At 41.3% G+C, this 16558-nt stretch overlaps 1 long non-coding RNA gene across 1 annotated transcript; it reads left to right on the plus strand.

The window, feature by feature from the left end:
• The first annotated feature begins 9954 nt into the window (after positions 1-9954).
• Positions 9955-13469, plus strand: LOC135984246 (uncharacterized). The gene is made up of 2 exons (XR_010602169.1): positions 9955-10059; positions 11215-13469. It is a non-coding gene; the product is annotated as an uncharacterized LOC135984246 (long non-coding RNA).
• Positions 13470-16558: the final 3089 nt, after the last annotated feature.

The following is a 16558-nucleotide window of genomic DNA, read 5'->3' on the forward strand; positions in this document are numbered from 1 at the left end:
GGGAGGAAAGTATGCTAAAGAAATTAGTTTCATTAGTCCGGTTTCCCAGCAGTAACTTTAAATAGTTGAACCTTTTTAAAAAGGTTTTTTTTTTTTAAATGATGATAAATAGCTTGACAATTTAGTTTGAGTGTACTCTTCTTTCCTTTGTATTTACTATGGAGGAGAAACCTATAAATAAATCAGAAACCAAAAAGGTAACATCTTTGTTGTTCTAAATTGCCTCATCTAATTTCCTTCACTAACCCTTAGTAGCTACGAATTATTCATTGGCTCTAGTTTTAATGTTGCTTGCTTGTGCTGCTACAGTTTCAGACAGAACTATAGTATAACCAGCAAATTGGGCAAACCAATCTTCCACACTATAAATCTGCCTTTCAAACATCAAAAATAATTTCTAATCACTTAAAAGCAGGCTTAATCTCTAAAAAATACATTACTGTTTTTCAATGTGGATTAGTAGTCAAGATAGATTATGTAAATATAAATTCATATTCTGATACCAAATATAGGGAAAAGGAAGCCTTTGAAGCCAAAGAACAGCTAAGAATAATGGTTAGTAAAGAAGGGGAGTCACATGGGTAGGAAGCAGTGCTCAAGTTGCAGCTTCAGGCTACTATTTCCTCTCAACCCCACCCCCCTCTACCAGTTCACAGTCAAGCAGATTAAAAAAAGCCAGCAACGCTTTTTACTTCATCAGCAAAATGTAGGTTTATTACTGTACTTGAAGCATTTCAATGCTTATTGATTTGAAAAGCATTTCAGAGGACCATCTTCTATTGTCTGGTTTTAACACTCTTAATTAAAGTCTATTTTCCTTATGACTGACTTAATAATAGGCTTGGTAATATAATGTTATTAAATCTTAGTCATCAGTGGAGTGAGTCAGAAAATTTCCATTGCAAAGTTGGGTGATACCGCCCAGAATACTCAAAAGAGTTCAGAATCCACAATCAGGGCCAGCTTTTAAAATGGGTTCAGCTTCCAATTAGGTATTCAAATATATGGCAAGATTTTCATCGGCGCTCTGCACAGTGGATTGCTCAGCTTTTCTGAAAATCTGGCCAAGTACCAGAATGGGAGCAGCTAGGTCCCGAGTAAGCTCTTTTAAAAACCTTGCTGCAATTATGGGTGTTGAGCCCTTGAAAAATCTGATCTTGCATTTTTTTGAAAATTTAGCCTACAGGGTAATAAGAACAGAGGATATTATGATGGTCAAAGGGTGTGTCAGCAACTCAGGATCCAGCAGTAGATCATCATGTGAACCATGATAAATATTCATTAGGTGTTGAGGACGTCACTAGACCCATATATAGATGGAATAAATCACATGGGGATCCCATGACAGGCAACAAACATGTCAGTAGATTTCAGGACACTATAGTTTACAGGGTTAATCTTTCACTGTATGGGTGGGTACTTGGGAAGTACTTGCCACATTTTGTTGACATGGTAGATGTCTATGCTTATGCCAGGCCGCTTGTACAGACATGTAGTTCTTTAAGGAGGCTACACAGTTTGGCTTCAATTGATAGTGTGTGCATTTCGACACATACCTTTTGCCCACAGTATTGGCCATAAACCTAACATCTCAGGCTCACTGAGTCCACATTACATACGAAATGTTTTCTTACAACACCAAACACAGGATTTTCTCACCAGTATTTTAGAAGCTCTCAGTGTATCATTGCAGATTTCACTGGAGGGTACCATGCATTATATGAACGCTCTGTGTTAACATGTAGTGGTTTTTACTGACCACTAGAATTTGTTTAATATCAATTATAAGTGGCCAGTTGCTCCATGAACAACTGCACTCAGTGGTGGATGGGTGTCTGGATTTAGTAGAATTATGCTCATGCAAATGACTCACAAGATCAGCACAATACAGTATGTATATACAGAGCAGGATTTGAAATCAGTGTGCAACTACCTTCTATAAGGTTTTAATCTTCTTCCAGGGATAGTACAAGGTGAGTACATGTTTGAAGAAGTTATTTGGACATGCTTTTTAAAAAGTTTCATAGACACATATAGATAACATCAGGCAAAGAAAGTGTTAAATGAAATCAGGAAAAAACACTAATTGCATTTTGTCCAAAGCATTTTTATGTGCAAGAATATCTTCATCTCCACCACTATAGATTTCAGGGTTTCCACTTACTTTAATCCACCCTCGTAGTGTACGTTATTTTCACTTTCTTCCTGAATTAGTCCCACATAGCAGCTAAGTAACAGACACTTTGCTTCCAAATCTGAATGGTTCAGGATGGGAGTTCTCACTCACCTCTAACAGGGAGTAAGGGCGGGGGGGAGGGAAGTCTCATGTAGACTTCTTTTAGACATTTATGAGGAAATGAAAGCTCTAGTTTGCCATTTTAAAATATTCCTACTAAAATTAACATAGCTGCTATTTACTTAAGTAACCCAGTGGATCAAAACAAACTAATCTTAATACTGCAGAAAGGAGGAAGATTGTACCACTGGCATTTAGTGTTTTCAGATTGTGGGCCTAATCCTGAAGTCTTTACACATATGCGTGGCCATAATCCATGTATGTAATGAATAGGCCTACTCACAGGAATAAGTGTAATAAAGTTAGATCTTCTGTGTAGCACTGGGAATGTTATAGTTACATACAGGCTCTTAATTTATTTAAAATTGTTTTAATAGCTATTCTTTCAGGAAAAAATAGGCTGTTTCACATAATAGCAACAGTACCTCAAGCAAAAACATTTCATGTTATACTAAATAAGTAAAGAATAAATCCTAGGAAATCAAAAAACTGTCAAATGTAAAGGAATAATACAAAACTTATCCCAATTCTAGGTCCTACTAATGCTTTTTGGTGGAGTGTTGCCTTTTTATAAGAATTTTTCCCAGCATGCCTTTCTGGGGCTGACTTAAATTTGGTGAAGTCGAATAGCTGTAATATAAATGTTTTGTAGCTAGCTCGGGCTTGCTGTAAGTATTAACCCTTTTTATCTGTACCTTCTATAAGGTTTTAATCTTCTTCCAGGGACAGTACAAGGTGAGTACATGTTTGAAGAAGTTATTTGGACATGCTTTTTAAAAAGTTTCATAGCCACATATAGATAACATCAGGCAAAGAAAGTGTTAAACAAATGCATAAAACAGGAGAAAACTCTCTTGCCTGCTCTTAATCCCAATTAACGATTTAGTAGTAAGTCTCCTTAAAGCAAACACACCCTCCAACAAACTGTTCTAACACTGTCAGGGTAAATAAACCCTCAGGCAAAACTAAACACAGCACAGTATAAATTACAGGGTGCTGTTTCCCACAGTTCAAGGGATGTAAGTAGACCAGACTGCAAGCACCATTTGACAAACAGGAAACTGAATCTCAAAGGGTTAAGTTACTTGCCCAAAATCACATATTGTGATAAAATACTACCCAAATTAATTTGGTTAGGAATAGAACCCAGGTCCCCTGACAACAAGTCTATAGCCTTAATCACTGGAAGTTACTCTGTAGATCCTTGTGTACTCCTGGCATAATAGAACCAACCTGTATAGCAAGCACCTCTAAATTCTACAAGTTGCTTTGTCTTTATTGAGGGTGAACTCCAGTTTCCAATTGTGGAAGACAGAAACTATGATAGAGCTCCAGCCTAGTCTACCGTGAATCTAAAACCAGAAGAGAACAGATACCTCAGGGCCATTATTTTACTTCTCTACATTTTGTTTATAAACAGCACATCATGTGCACTGAACTGCTAGGGCCAAAGATATTATTGTTTCAAGTCTTTGAAGTTGAGGTCACAACAAAAAGGGAAGAACTGAGTATGGCCTGGCAAGTTTTGAAGGAGAAAGGCCTTAATTATATGGAGACAGGATGATTGCTTGTTAGCCCATTGAAATCTAACTCAGCTAGCTAGGGTTGTTGTCACCTGGCCAGGTTTTTGAATAGCCCTGCTGTTTAGCTTTTCCTATGCAAACCAGTTAAAACCGAACAGAACGATTTCTTATTTCATTAATAAAAGTAATTACTGTACTTGACTAAAAATGAAATGGATTCCCAGGTTTCTTAAAATAATGCTTCCAAAAATAGTCCCCAATCACAGTCAGAGTTAATGCATTCAGAATTCCAATGGAAAGCATCAGGGCGAGGGGCTTGTACATAATTACTGCACAGCCTCAAAATGCCATGCATCTCTCCTGGAACCAGGGGAACATATTCATGTATGCAAAAGTGGCAATCCTAAAGCTGGAACTACCCACAGAGGAACTGGAGATGTACAAGCCTGCTGGTCAGAGACTTATGATAATTTTACTTAGCTCACAGAGGGATTCTGAGAATAAATCCATACAAGTACCTAAGACAGACAGAGAATATTGAAGTAAAAATCTATGGTTAGATACAAAAGGCTGAGAATAGTTCCAGAAATTCCTTCAGAAATTTAAATCCCAAGGGCCCAATCCTGTGAAATGCAGAGAATCCTCAGCATGCATGGAGGGTATTATGTAAGCTCAGAAACCAAATCCTTGCTCAACTTACTCCTGAGAGTAGTTCCATTGATTCAATGTAATTAATCGCATGACCAAGGTAAAGCAAGCAGGATTTGGCACTGGATCTCCTTATATCTTCATGAGGCTGAGATAAATCATGATTTCTCATATTTTTTAACTGACTCAGTTATACTTGCATGGAACATAGAGTTGTCATTTGTTGAGTCTGATCATATAACCCTTACTTCTGGGAGTTAGTCCCGTTAACTTCTACTCTCAATGTAAGTAGTCCTGAGATCTGTTGCAAACATTAAAACTAATGTCATGAGCAAGGGCTGCAAGATCAGGCCTTAAAATTATTTATTTAGTTGAGGTTAAACTAAAATCTGTAGAAACTAATGGGTTTGTGACAAGTTGCATTGTAGATATAGGTTTAGTTTCCATTATATTTTTTCTAAAAAAAAGAAGAACAGGAGTACTTGTGGCACCTTAGAGACTAACAAATTTATTAGAGCATAAGCTTCTGTGGACTACAGCCCACTTCTTCGGATGCATATAGAATGGAACATATAAATTTGTTAGTCTCTAAGGTGCCACAAGTACTCCTGTTCTTCTTTTTGCGGATACAGACTAACACGGCTGCTACTCTGAAACCTATATTTTTTCTGTTTCTGTTAGATCCATCTCTGATCTATATGAGGGTTATCTTTTTTGCAAGATGTATGCTTCTGTGTGGTTGCTATCCTGATTTGCCATTTTCCTTTTTGGAGTATGTTTGAGACATTCAGATTTAAAATTAATTTTACACATGTAAGGTTTTTTTGTCAGTCAGGTGGGGAGATGCACATTACACAATAATTAGGATTCAGATGGATTCTGGTAAGGTATTATTTATCCTAGAGGCTTTCAGACCTTTTAATCCATATAGATTATTACTATAATTGCAATTTCCTTAAAAAACTTAATATCTCCAGGTGTGGTCTGTAGGCTATAATACTTTGGTCTAAGTTGAGTTGTTGAATTTAGTGTGTGGGTAATGGGTGGTGTTGGTGGCTTGTGGTATACTGGATGTCATACTAGATGGTCTGATAGGCCTTAAACTCTATAACTCTGTGATGCTATGCTGTCTGCTTCTCAACACAAGTAGTAATGATTACTATTTTATATAGCCTCTTTAATCAAACTGTTTTACAAACTACATCTAACAGCAACATTATACAGTTGTTTAGAGCAGAAATTGAGGAGCATCATGAAAACTGAGGGACAATTAAAGTAGGAATGTTATTATCCAGTGGGACTTTGGTTAGGGCATTGCTGCTAACAGCTCTATTCTTTGAGAGTTGGAGAAGCGCCAGTGGCTCTTAGTGATCTCATATGTTTGAGACCTCAATTATAAGCCTTGTCCAAAAGATGGCCTCTCCAAGAACACTGTGCCCCAGCACCATGCTGGAATATTGGTTCAGTGCTGACTCAGAGGAAAACAAGATCATCACCAACATTTCCGGCAGTGCAAGGGGTTTGCTTGGAGAGTTACCATCCAAGTACAGACCAGACTCAACCAGGCTTAATCTGAGACTTGCTAAAATAATAGACTGATCTGATATGTTCATACACAGCACAGAGGTATGGATTAGTTCTGGTACTTTACAACTACAGGGGAATGTCCTTGCTGAACACAGTGTTGTACAACTTGGCTACATTTGCTAGAGGATTTATGAATAGATTTTATATTAAGAGTCAAAGAGCAAATGTCATTCTCGTTGCTTGTATCCAGTGCTTAATTTGTGCCAGGGCTTGCTCAGCCCCTCCAGGCTTGGCAGTTTATAGCCCCAGCACCTCTGGGTTTGCCACGTCAGTTATGAAAGTAAAAAAATTTCTTGACCCCCAGCACCTCTTTCATTACAAAGTAAGCACTGCCATTCCCCTCATGTTTATTTATCTATTAATGAACTACATAGGACTGTACTTGGCATATGCTTGGAAACTAAGAATCCACTCTGACATATAAGGACATCACCTTTGAATAACCATCCTCTGACTTATCTAGGATAGCAAGTTTAGATTGATTTGCCTCTGGTTTCCTTGTATTTAAAGCAATATCCTTCCTGCAACATTACTGGTAACTTCATTTGACATCAGTCTTTTGGGGAACTTTACAATGAGACATTTATTTCTTATTCAAGTGTCAACAATATCCAGCTGCATCTACATTGGAGTTTCTCTTACTTGAGAAATGTTCAGTCAAGAGTCCTCTCCTGCATATGTACAGCCTGCTGTTCATTGCTTTGAAAGACGCCTACTACTTACAATTGAACTCTTATGGTTATTCCTTGTATCACTAGCATGAATTTAGACACACAAGTCTCTATCTTTTAGCTTTAAAAAATGATCTTGGTTTCTGAATCATTTTGTTAAGCTTGAGATACTGAAGTACACCTCTACCCCGATATAACGCGACCCGATATAACACGAATTCGGGATAACGCGGTAAAGCAGCGCTCTGGGTGGGGGAGGGGGGAGCTGTGCACTCTGGCAGATCAAAGCAAGTTCGATATAACGCAGTTTCACCTATAATGCAGTAAGATTTTTTGGCTCCCAAGGACAGAGTTATATTGGGGTAGAGGTGTACTGTAGAACCAAACCTTGTCATTTATATGACTTGTGTACTTTTCTCTTTTTCTTTGCTTCCTTGTATTTCCAGCATTATTTTTTATAATAATGAGAGATAATGTGTAAGAAGGGGAGGGGAGGAAATTTTGTTTAAAATAGTCTATTTAAAATTTTGTTGCACTAAAAGGATGTTCACGTTTCACTGAAAAATCACGTTAAGCAAGCTGGTGTAACGAAGTAAGATTTGAATAATTTCTGAGGCGCCAATGTCTGCTGCCATTATGCAGAAGCTGAGTAATGCCACTGAAGTCTATCTGGCCATTGGATTGGGTTTTACACAATTGATTTAAAAGAAAATGAATCATAAAATGATCTTTTTTTTTCCTTTTTGTACTTTTTGTTTTTAAAAAAACTGACCTCCATGAAGAAATGTGAGGGGAAAATAAAATTGCATCACAAATTAGAAGGCCATGTTTTAAAGAAATGTTACAAAATAAAAAGATTTGTAGTTTAATAACAACCCCCCGTATATTTTGAAATACTTAGCTTTGGAATGGAAACAAGATGTCAGTGAAAAGAAAGCTTTCTAAAATGACATAGAATATTTCCCTAAAGGGCTATAGGAATGATACATTTTGTTTGCAGGCGATGTTGAGTTTTAAATAGTAGATTCAAAGTCAACAAGGGACCATTGTGGTCATCTAGTCCAGGGGTGGGCAAACTTTTTGGCCTGAGGGCCACATCAGGGTATGGAAATTGTATGGCGGGCCATGAATGCTCACGAAATTGGGGGTTGGAGAGTGGGAGGGGGTGCAGGCTCTGGGGTGGGGCCAGAAATGATGAGTTCAGGGTGCAGGAGGGGGCTCCAGGTTAGGGTGCAGGGGTGTGTATGTGAGGACTCTGGGGTGGGGCTGGGATTGAGGGGGTTGGGGTGCAAGAGGGGGCTCCAGGCTGGGACCGAGGGGTTCAGAGGGCAGGAGGGGGATCAGGGATGGGGTAGGCTGTTGGAGCACAGGGGAGTGAGGGCTCTGGGGTGGGGCTGGGGATGAGGGGCTTGGGGTACAACAGGGGACTCTGCACTGGGAGAGGGGTTTGGAGGGTGGGAGGGGGATCAGGGCTGTGGCAGGGGATTGGGGCACGAGGCGGGGCTCAGGGGTGCAGGCTCCGGGTGGCACTTATGGCAAGCAGCTCCTGGAAGCATGTCCCCACTCCGGCTCCGAGGCCAATGGGAACCATGGCCAATGGGAGCTGCGGACAGGGCGGTGCCATCTGGCAAAGCCTCCGCGTACTATGTAGGAGCCAGAAGGCGGCTCATGCCAGCTGCTTCCTGGGAGCCCGTGGAGTGGGGCAAGCCCCCGACCAAGCTCCCTGGCTGGAGCGCCGGAGCAGGGCAAGCCCCCTACCCCGCTCCACGGCGGGAGCTGAGGGCTGGATTAAATGGTCTGATGGGCCGTATGTGGCCCGTGGACTGAAGTTTGCTCACCCCTGATCTAGTCTGACCTTCTGTACAACACAGGCCATAGAACTTCCCCAAAATAATTCCCAGCACCTGTCTTTTGGAAAAAACATCCATTCTTGATTCAAAAATTGTCAGTGATGGAGAATCCCCCATAAGCCTTGGTAAATTGCTCCAATAGTTAATTAGTCTCACTGTTTAAAACCTTACACCTTATTTCCAGTCTGAATTTGTCTAGCTTCAATTTCTAGTCACTGGACTGCATAATGACTTTCCCTGCTAGATTTGGGTTAGAGGAGTAAGTTGAGAAGGGTGATAATGTGTGATGAAGGGCTGTATGGCAGTGGGGAACTGGCTAGATTTAGGGTATATCTACAATGCAGCTGGGGTGTGACTTTCAGCTCCGTGCTAGCTTTAAGATAGCTATCTTAAACTAAAACTAGTTTAAAATGATCCAGGCTTCAGTGCAGGCTGCATAAGTGAATAAGAGCCCAGAGGGGAATCAGCCAGGCTTGTGGAACTCATGTTCCAGCCCTCACTATTTTTAGTGAGCTAGATAGATTACAGCTAGCATGGGTACACCTTCATGAGTTGCAGATCACACCCCTGCCCGCAGTGTAGACGTATTCTTAGGCTACATCTAGACTTGGAGCTGGGGGTGTGATTCCCAACTCGAGTAGACATACTCACACTAGCTCTCATCAAGCTAGTGCACTAAAAACAATAGCATGGGCAAGAGCAAGCGGGGCATGGCTTAGCTACCTGAGTACATACCTACAGGGTCTCGGCAGGTTTGGGTATTCGGGGTGGCTAGCTCATGCCCCCACTTTCTGCTGCCTGTGCTACTGCGATTGCACTACTATTTTTAGAATGCTAGCTCTATGGGAGCTAGTCGGACTGTCTACTTGAGCTGGGAACCACCTTCCCTCCCTCCCCCAGTTACAAGTTTAGATGTAGCTGTGTAACAAAGTGGCAATGTCTTCTTGTGAACCCACCCAGTTAGCAGGTGGTTTTCATTCCGATGAGAAATGTTAAGTGGGACCTACTAATTCATTGGCACAGGTGCTTCATTACCCCATACATATGTACAGGAGTTGGGCTAGAGAGTGAAAAGACCTAAGCCTTAAGGCGGTGTTTCTTATCCAGGGGTACGCAGAGGTCTTCCAACAGGTACATCAACTCATCTAGATATTTGCCTAGTTTTACAACAGGCTACAGAAAAAGAACTAGCAAGGTCAGTAAGGATGTAAAATACTAAACGGTTAACCGGTAAGCATTAGTCTTACTAGTTAATTGACCCTAAACATTAGCTCTCAGCCCCCTAGGCTGGCTGGCCAGAGCAGCCCCAACCGCAGAGGCCACATCCCCTCTCCTTTTAATCAGTTAACCATTTAAATGACATTTTAATCTTTTAAACGGTTAACTTTTTAAACAGATATTTACCTCCCTAAAAGTCAGTACAAACTAAAATTTCATACAGACAATGACTTGTTTATTCTGCTCTGTATGCTATATACTGAAATGTAAGTACAATATTCCAATTGATTTATTTTATAATTATATGGTAAAAATGAGAAAGTAATCAATTTGTCAGTAATAATGTGCTGTGACACTTCTGTATTTTTGTGTCTGATTTTGTAAGCAAGTTGTTTTTAAGTGAGGTGAAACTTGGGGGTACGCAAGACAAATCAGACTCCTGAAAGGGGCACAGTAATCTGGAAAGGTTGAGACTACAGTAGCTGAGCAGTCCTGAGGTAGGGATCCTAGCAAGTCAAGCCTGGGGAGAAGGCTTGAACTAAATTTACCTTGTTAATTTCTCTGTTAATAAAACCAAACCACACTCTGTGTAGACTGTGTTTTAGTAGATTGGGAAAGGCACCTACTCACAAACCGTCATAATAAAGCAACAACAAAACTCTGACTGGATCTTTTTTTACATATTCCAGGGATTTTAACATTAGTTTTCAAGATCTGCTAATGTTGTGTCTTTGAGTGATATTTGTGGTCACGGTGACTCTTTGTTTCATGCCATCCATTTTTCTCACTGTGGACACAGTGGTTTTGCTTATTTGTTTTCTCAATAAGCTGTTACAAAAGATTAATGTCCCGATACTCGTTCACAACCAAAGGCATTGTTCCATAAAGGTAGAAATATAACTCCAGGACACTATCTTGCATGGTAAAAAACAAATGGTTGCTAGGAGCATAAAAATATAATCTGAATGACTAAAGGTAGTCTGGTCTAGTGATGAGGCCCTGAACTAGGGTTCAGGGAGAATGGCTTCTACTACATGCTTGGACACAGACTTGCTTTGTGATCTTGTGCAAGGTACTTCTGTGTGCCTCTGCACCTCTCCTCTTCCAATACACCTTCCCCATACTTTCTCTGTCTTGTTAGACTGTGAACTCTATAGAAGGGACTGTCTCTTACTATGTACCGCACGTAGCACAATGGTTCCCTGATCTCAGATGGAACCTCTAAGTGCTTTAATACAAATAATAATAAGCCTGAAAGATTTCTACGTAAATCTGCTGGAACATAGTTAAAGAACATAAAGATAATATTGCCATTAGCTTCACTGAGAACAGGATTGGCTCCTTATTCCTTAATGACTATATGGATTATCAGTTTAGAAAATAAGCTCTTACATTTGTTGTTTTTTGCCCTTCTTTTTTAGGTTCATTTCCAGTCAATTGAAGCAAACTGTACTTCAACTGATGCATTGAAAGCTTGAGTTTATTTTTGTTTGTGCTGGTAAATATATAGATTGGAACTTTATTAGGAATGAATTGGCTACTTCTTCCTGCAGCTTTAACTGTTTTAAATGTACATGGCCAAAAGGAGAAACTTATAAATAGCACAACCTTGCACACTGTGTTTCTGGGACAGTCAAACATGAATGATGATCTTATTGTGAATGCCTGAATGAGGACTGAAACTGAGAAGACTAGCTCTTATTAATATTTTAAGATATCTGCCTCAAAGTGGAATTATAGGTTTAAATCTAATCCAAGGTTGTTGCTGAACTTCATGTTATGCATAATCCTGTGTAGTTTGTTAATCTGTAAATGTTTTGCTTATTGTTAATCTGTTCAATCCTTTGTAATATAGTTAATCAAGGGATGAGGGTTTTTTCCTACAAAATATGCAGTTTAAGGAATACTTACCATAAGCATTGTAAAGATCAAATTAATTCACTTCTGAAAATCAAGCCATTTACTTAAGTGCCTAATATGGCTTTAGATGCCTAAATGTAAGCATCCATTTGAAAATCTTAGCCTATGCCCTTCCTTTTAGATGCAGACCAAGTTGTGGCCATGGTGGTAACATGCCTTAGTTATCTTCAGGAAGCGCTACTGCAGTGTGCTATACCTGGGACTCATGGCAAAACCCAAACTGTCCAGCATGGCAAGATGGTTTACTTTTTGGTTCAACCCATATATTCTAGCTCAGGGGTAGGCAACCTATGGCACGCGTGCCGATTTTCAGTGGCATTCAGACTGCCCAGGTCCTGGCCACCAGTCCAGAGGGCTCTGCATTTTAATTTAATTTTAAATGAAGCTTCTTAAACATTTTAAAAACCTTATTTACTTTACATACAACAACAGTTTAGTTATATATTATAGACTTATAGAAAGAGACCTTCTAAAAAACATTAAAATGTATTACTGGCACACGAAACCTTAAATTAGAGTGAATAAATGAACACTCGGCACACCACTTCTGAAAGGTTGCTGACCCCTGTCTAGCTGGAGTTGAGCGCACTAGCAATCATGCGGTCAATAATGCTTTTAAAATGCAGAGAGTTACAATCGAGGGCTTTCTAGAATCATAAATGTTAGAGATGGAAAAAGAGCTATCAGGCCATTTGATTCATCTCGCTGCCAATTCATGATGTTTCCTACAGAAATCTCCAGTTCTTTGCCCTAGTCTGACAAAGTATTGTTCACTTAAACACACACATTATTTTCTTTCAAACTGATTTGAAACCTCCAGGGTGTTTTTTAATGGGAGAGGAATTGAAAGTGACATTTTAAAAGATAAACAAATGTCTCTGTTATTCATGCGTATGCATTAGGGGAGGGAATGTTGCTTTTTGAAGTGTATAAAACGGCGCATATGGTGACATTTAAAAAGTATGTAGCTTCTATTACTGGTCACAGAGAATTATTATTTTAGTCTGTTTGCTGTTGAGGCCACTGATTTAAGTACTGACAGTTAAAGATGGGTCTGAAATTGGTTTCATATATTCTAATAAACAGAAGTCCTCAGAGAATGGAAATACAATAGGGTCTCCATTTTCTTTGTGGCTGGAAGCTTAGGTGTCCTTAAAGAAGACTGAAAGTTCTAATTGTCCCATCAATGTAAAATTGCTATTATGACACATAGATCGATCAGTTAGATCGATCAGTTGTCTACAGGTTATTATAAAGTGGTTTTTCCAGCATTATTCTGAGGAAGCAAAAATCGTCATGCAGCCCCTGAAGAGCTGATCATAGCAAGGGAATCAACATGTTTGAACTGCCTGCAATAAATGATGCTGCACAGATTCTGTATTTAAGAGTTATATGGGCCATTCCTTCAATTTAAGTGAAAATTAGTGGAAACCAGATACAGTATATTAACTCCTGTGTTTTGGCATCTTCAGCAGATTGTGTTATTTCCCTATATAGTAAACAATTTAAAATTAATCATTAAGGATCGTTCATTGTGTTTTATAACTTTTTATTACTCTAGCTTTATAGTGAAAGTTTCTGCTGGTATTTCCATTTTGAAACTATTTTTGTGGGCTTATACCTCAGCTGTAAAATAATCTTATGATGATAATTTTAGTGTTAAATTCTGGAAGGAAAAATCAGTTTGACAATTTTTAACTGTATTTGACTGGTAAATAAAGCAAAGGAAGGTAATGCACACAACCAATTTTAACAAGATAAGCGTGGCAGCTTTCTCAATCACATTCCTCCTTTCTTTTATTAGTGTTTGATTCCGATCTCCAAAATGCAGGCATACACCACCATGAATCTTGTAAAGTACTTTGCTTGTGACCACAGCAGATAAGACATGCAGCAATAATATGCACTTTCTTATCAGAGATCAGAACTGGGCCTTTGGTCTACCTGCTTTCTTCCAACCTCTTATCTCTCTTTGATTTCCTCTCTTGGTATTTTTATCTCCTTCTAGTCTCCTTTATCTCTGTTCTCTCTTCTCCTGTTTCTTTTTTCTTCCCAAATGTACTGGCTGGATTCTTAACGGCTTAGTCCAGCTGGGGGCCCTGCAGCAAGTTATTGTCTGAAGATCTGATTGGGTAAGATATAATGCAGGCCACAGCACAGTCACATGATCCTACAGCTGGATGCAGACCATAGGGCTGTGTCTCATCTTCTTTGCAATCTGTAAACAATCAACAATGTAGCAGTAACTGTGTTCATCGCCCACTACAGTGGGCCCTGATCTAGACTGTAGCCTAGGGCACTACTGCAACATAAATAAATATGCACATGTTAATCTCAGTGGCTGCATTTCCCTCTTCCCCCCAGAATATTAGATAGAAGCAGAAAATGCAATTTTATTTTCCTGTGCAACTTTAGAATAGACCTTTTAAAAACTAGCTTTTAATCCGACCATAATCATTATTCTGGGTACTAAATAAATGTTCATTATACACATTTAACTGAAAACTAGTGTCCGGTATATGCTTTGCATAATGTTCTATTTTAACCTATTAAAGGGTTAATGAGTTCTAAAAATACATACATATCAACTAAGCTAGAGTCCATGGTAGGGTGACCATATCTCCCTATGCTGAATACGGGACACCTGGTAAAATTACTTGTGCTCAAGCGAGTCCAACTATGCAGTACAAACATTCAAATTAACATCAAGTTGACTGAGCCCCCGTTAAAAACAAATACTACGTAGTTGGATTCTTTTTATTTACCTTCTTCTCTTTAAGCTTTAGGGTTCACACAGGGAGGGGTGACATACACACCCCTACTCTCTCCCCCCCTACTCCCATATAACTTTCTCACATAGGGTGGGGTGACCAACCAACCCCACCCTCCCTGCCCTGTGCTATCCACCCTCCATGCCTGGCTGGGCTCCTGGGACTGACCCACCTTTCCTGGTACCTGGCACCACATCTTCCTGAGGCATGCAGGGTCACACCCCTCCCCTCCCCCGCAGATTTCTGCCAGGGTTCACACCAGAATATGGCCAGCAGCAGCCTTTAGGCACTGTGCAGGAAGGAAGGTACAGGAGCTGCTTCCAGCCACAGGGGATGATCTGGTCTGTGTCTTTGCTGAGCTCAACTCTTCCCCCACCCGTCTATGTCTGGAAGCAGCTTGTCCCTTCCTGCCCACATAGTGTGGAAAGGCAGTTAACACCTCCAGGCTGCTGCTGGCCACCCGCACCAACATAACCCAGCCGCCTCCTGTCATCACCGCACTGCCTCCCATCCCCACCCCCCAGCTACAGCACAGGCAGGAAGGGGCTAAGCCCTAAGCATGCATTGTGCACCAGGGCCCTGGGAACTTGACTGCAGGGCGTTCAGCGAACCCGGCCAGAGAGGTGGCTCAGCAGAGGAGGGTGCCATGGGGATGGAGCAGCCCCACCCTCCCTGGGGGCAGGAGCCAGGGCGGTGTGGGAGGAGGCAGGTGAAGAGGGTGCTAAGCCCCTGTCCAAGGGGCTGCTGTGGAGCCTGCAGGTTCAGGGCACGAACAGGCTGGAAATCACTTCCCTCCCTGCCCCGCCACTGCAGAGCTTAGCTGAAGGGCAGAGAGGCTTCCCATGCCAGCACTCTGCGGGGCTTTGGCACATGCAGGGCTCAGCTTCTCCTGGCCAGTGCCCCGTGCTGAAGAGGAAGGAGCCTGCTGTTGGTGAGCTGAGCACTCCAACCAGGGGCTGGTTGTCTGCGCAGCGCTGGGAGCAGGATGCGCCTCGTAGGTGGGGCTATGGAGGAGCAGCAGGTCGGGGGGGGCAGAGGGGCAAAGCAGGGAGAGAATAGTAAGAGGGGGAGCATGTAAAGGGCTGATGGGTGGGCAGAAGAGGTGACATGTAACTGGTTGCCTCCTGGCGCCTGCCCACACGCACCAGCCACTGCAGCATGCAGCCAGTGCCAGCTGGAAATGGGACAGGGCCCCCCTAGCTGAGAGCTGGCACACAGTGGGGGTTGCGCTGATGGACCAGCGGGGAGAGCGGCCTGCCCCACGTGCTGCATCTTTGCCCTGCCACCAGCCTTGCACACCTAAACCCATCGTCAGCCATTAGACCACTCCCCATTCACCGCTGATGGGAGGGTTGGCTGGCGAGCAGGGATCTGGCCAGCAGCAGGACCCACCAGTACTCCGGGGGTGGAGGGGGGAAAGACAGAAAATACGGGACAATTTGCCCATTTTTAAGGAAAAGTCAGGATACCTGCAGGAGGGCTTAAATACAGGACTGTCCCTTTAAAAACGGGACATCTGGTCACCCTAGTCCATGGGAGCTATTCTATTCCTATTGGCTATGGGTTTTCTGGAACACTCTCAGATATGATGCATTGTGACAGCTAAAATTCTAAACAGCACTTTCTGCAGAGTAGGTTGAAACTGCTGAGAATAGTTCTGGCATCTGACTTTCTGCAAAGTTGCTAGACGGCTGTCTTAATGTCTTGTGAACTGGAAATCTTTGTGTTTAAAGTTAAGGAAATCCAGGCATATATTTTGTAATTCTCCAGTGCATGATAATTAAATATTCATACATAGTAACTGTTTTATCAACATTTCCTAAAGGTTTGCAGTACAGCATTAAACTGTACATCTGTCTAGCCAATAGGGATTCCCTAAATATGCAGCAGTATGATTACCAATCATTATGGTATTTCATGTTATGTCAATGACCTATAGATAATGGGTCCCTGGGAAACAATTAGGAGAAGATCTCCCCATATTATACCCAGCTGTTTTATGCCTCACCAGCACCATGAAAAAGCCATGAATCTGGCCACACCCTCTCCAGTCTTTGGCAAAGTGCAGCTTGGC

The sequence above is a fragment of the Chrysemys picta genome, chromosome 6, assembly GCF_011386835.1.
Source record: "Chrysemys picta bellii isolate R12L10 chromosome 6, ASM1138683v2, whole genome shotgun sequence".
In the NCBI taxonomy this organism is placed as follows: domain Eukaryota; kingdom Metazoa; phylum Chordata; order Testudines; family Emydidae; genus Chrysemys; species Chrysemys picta.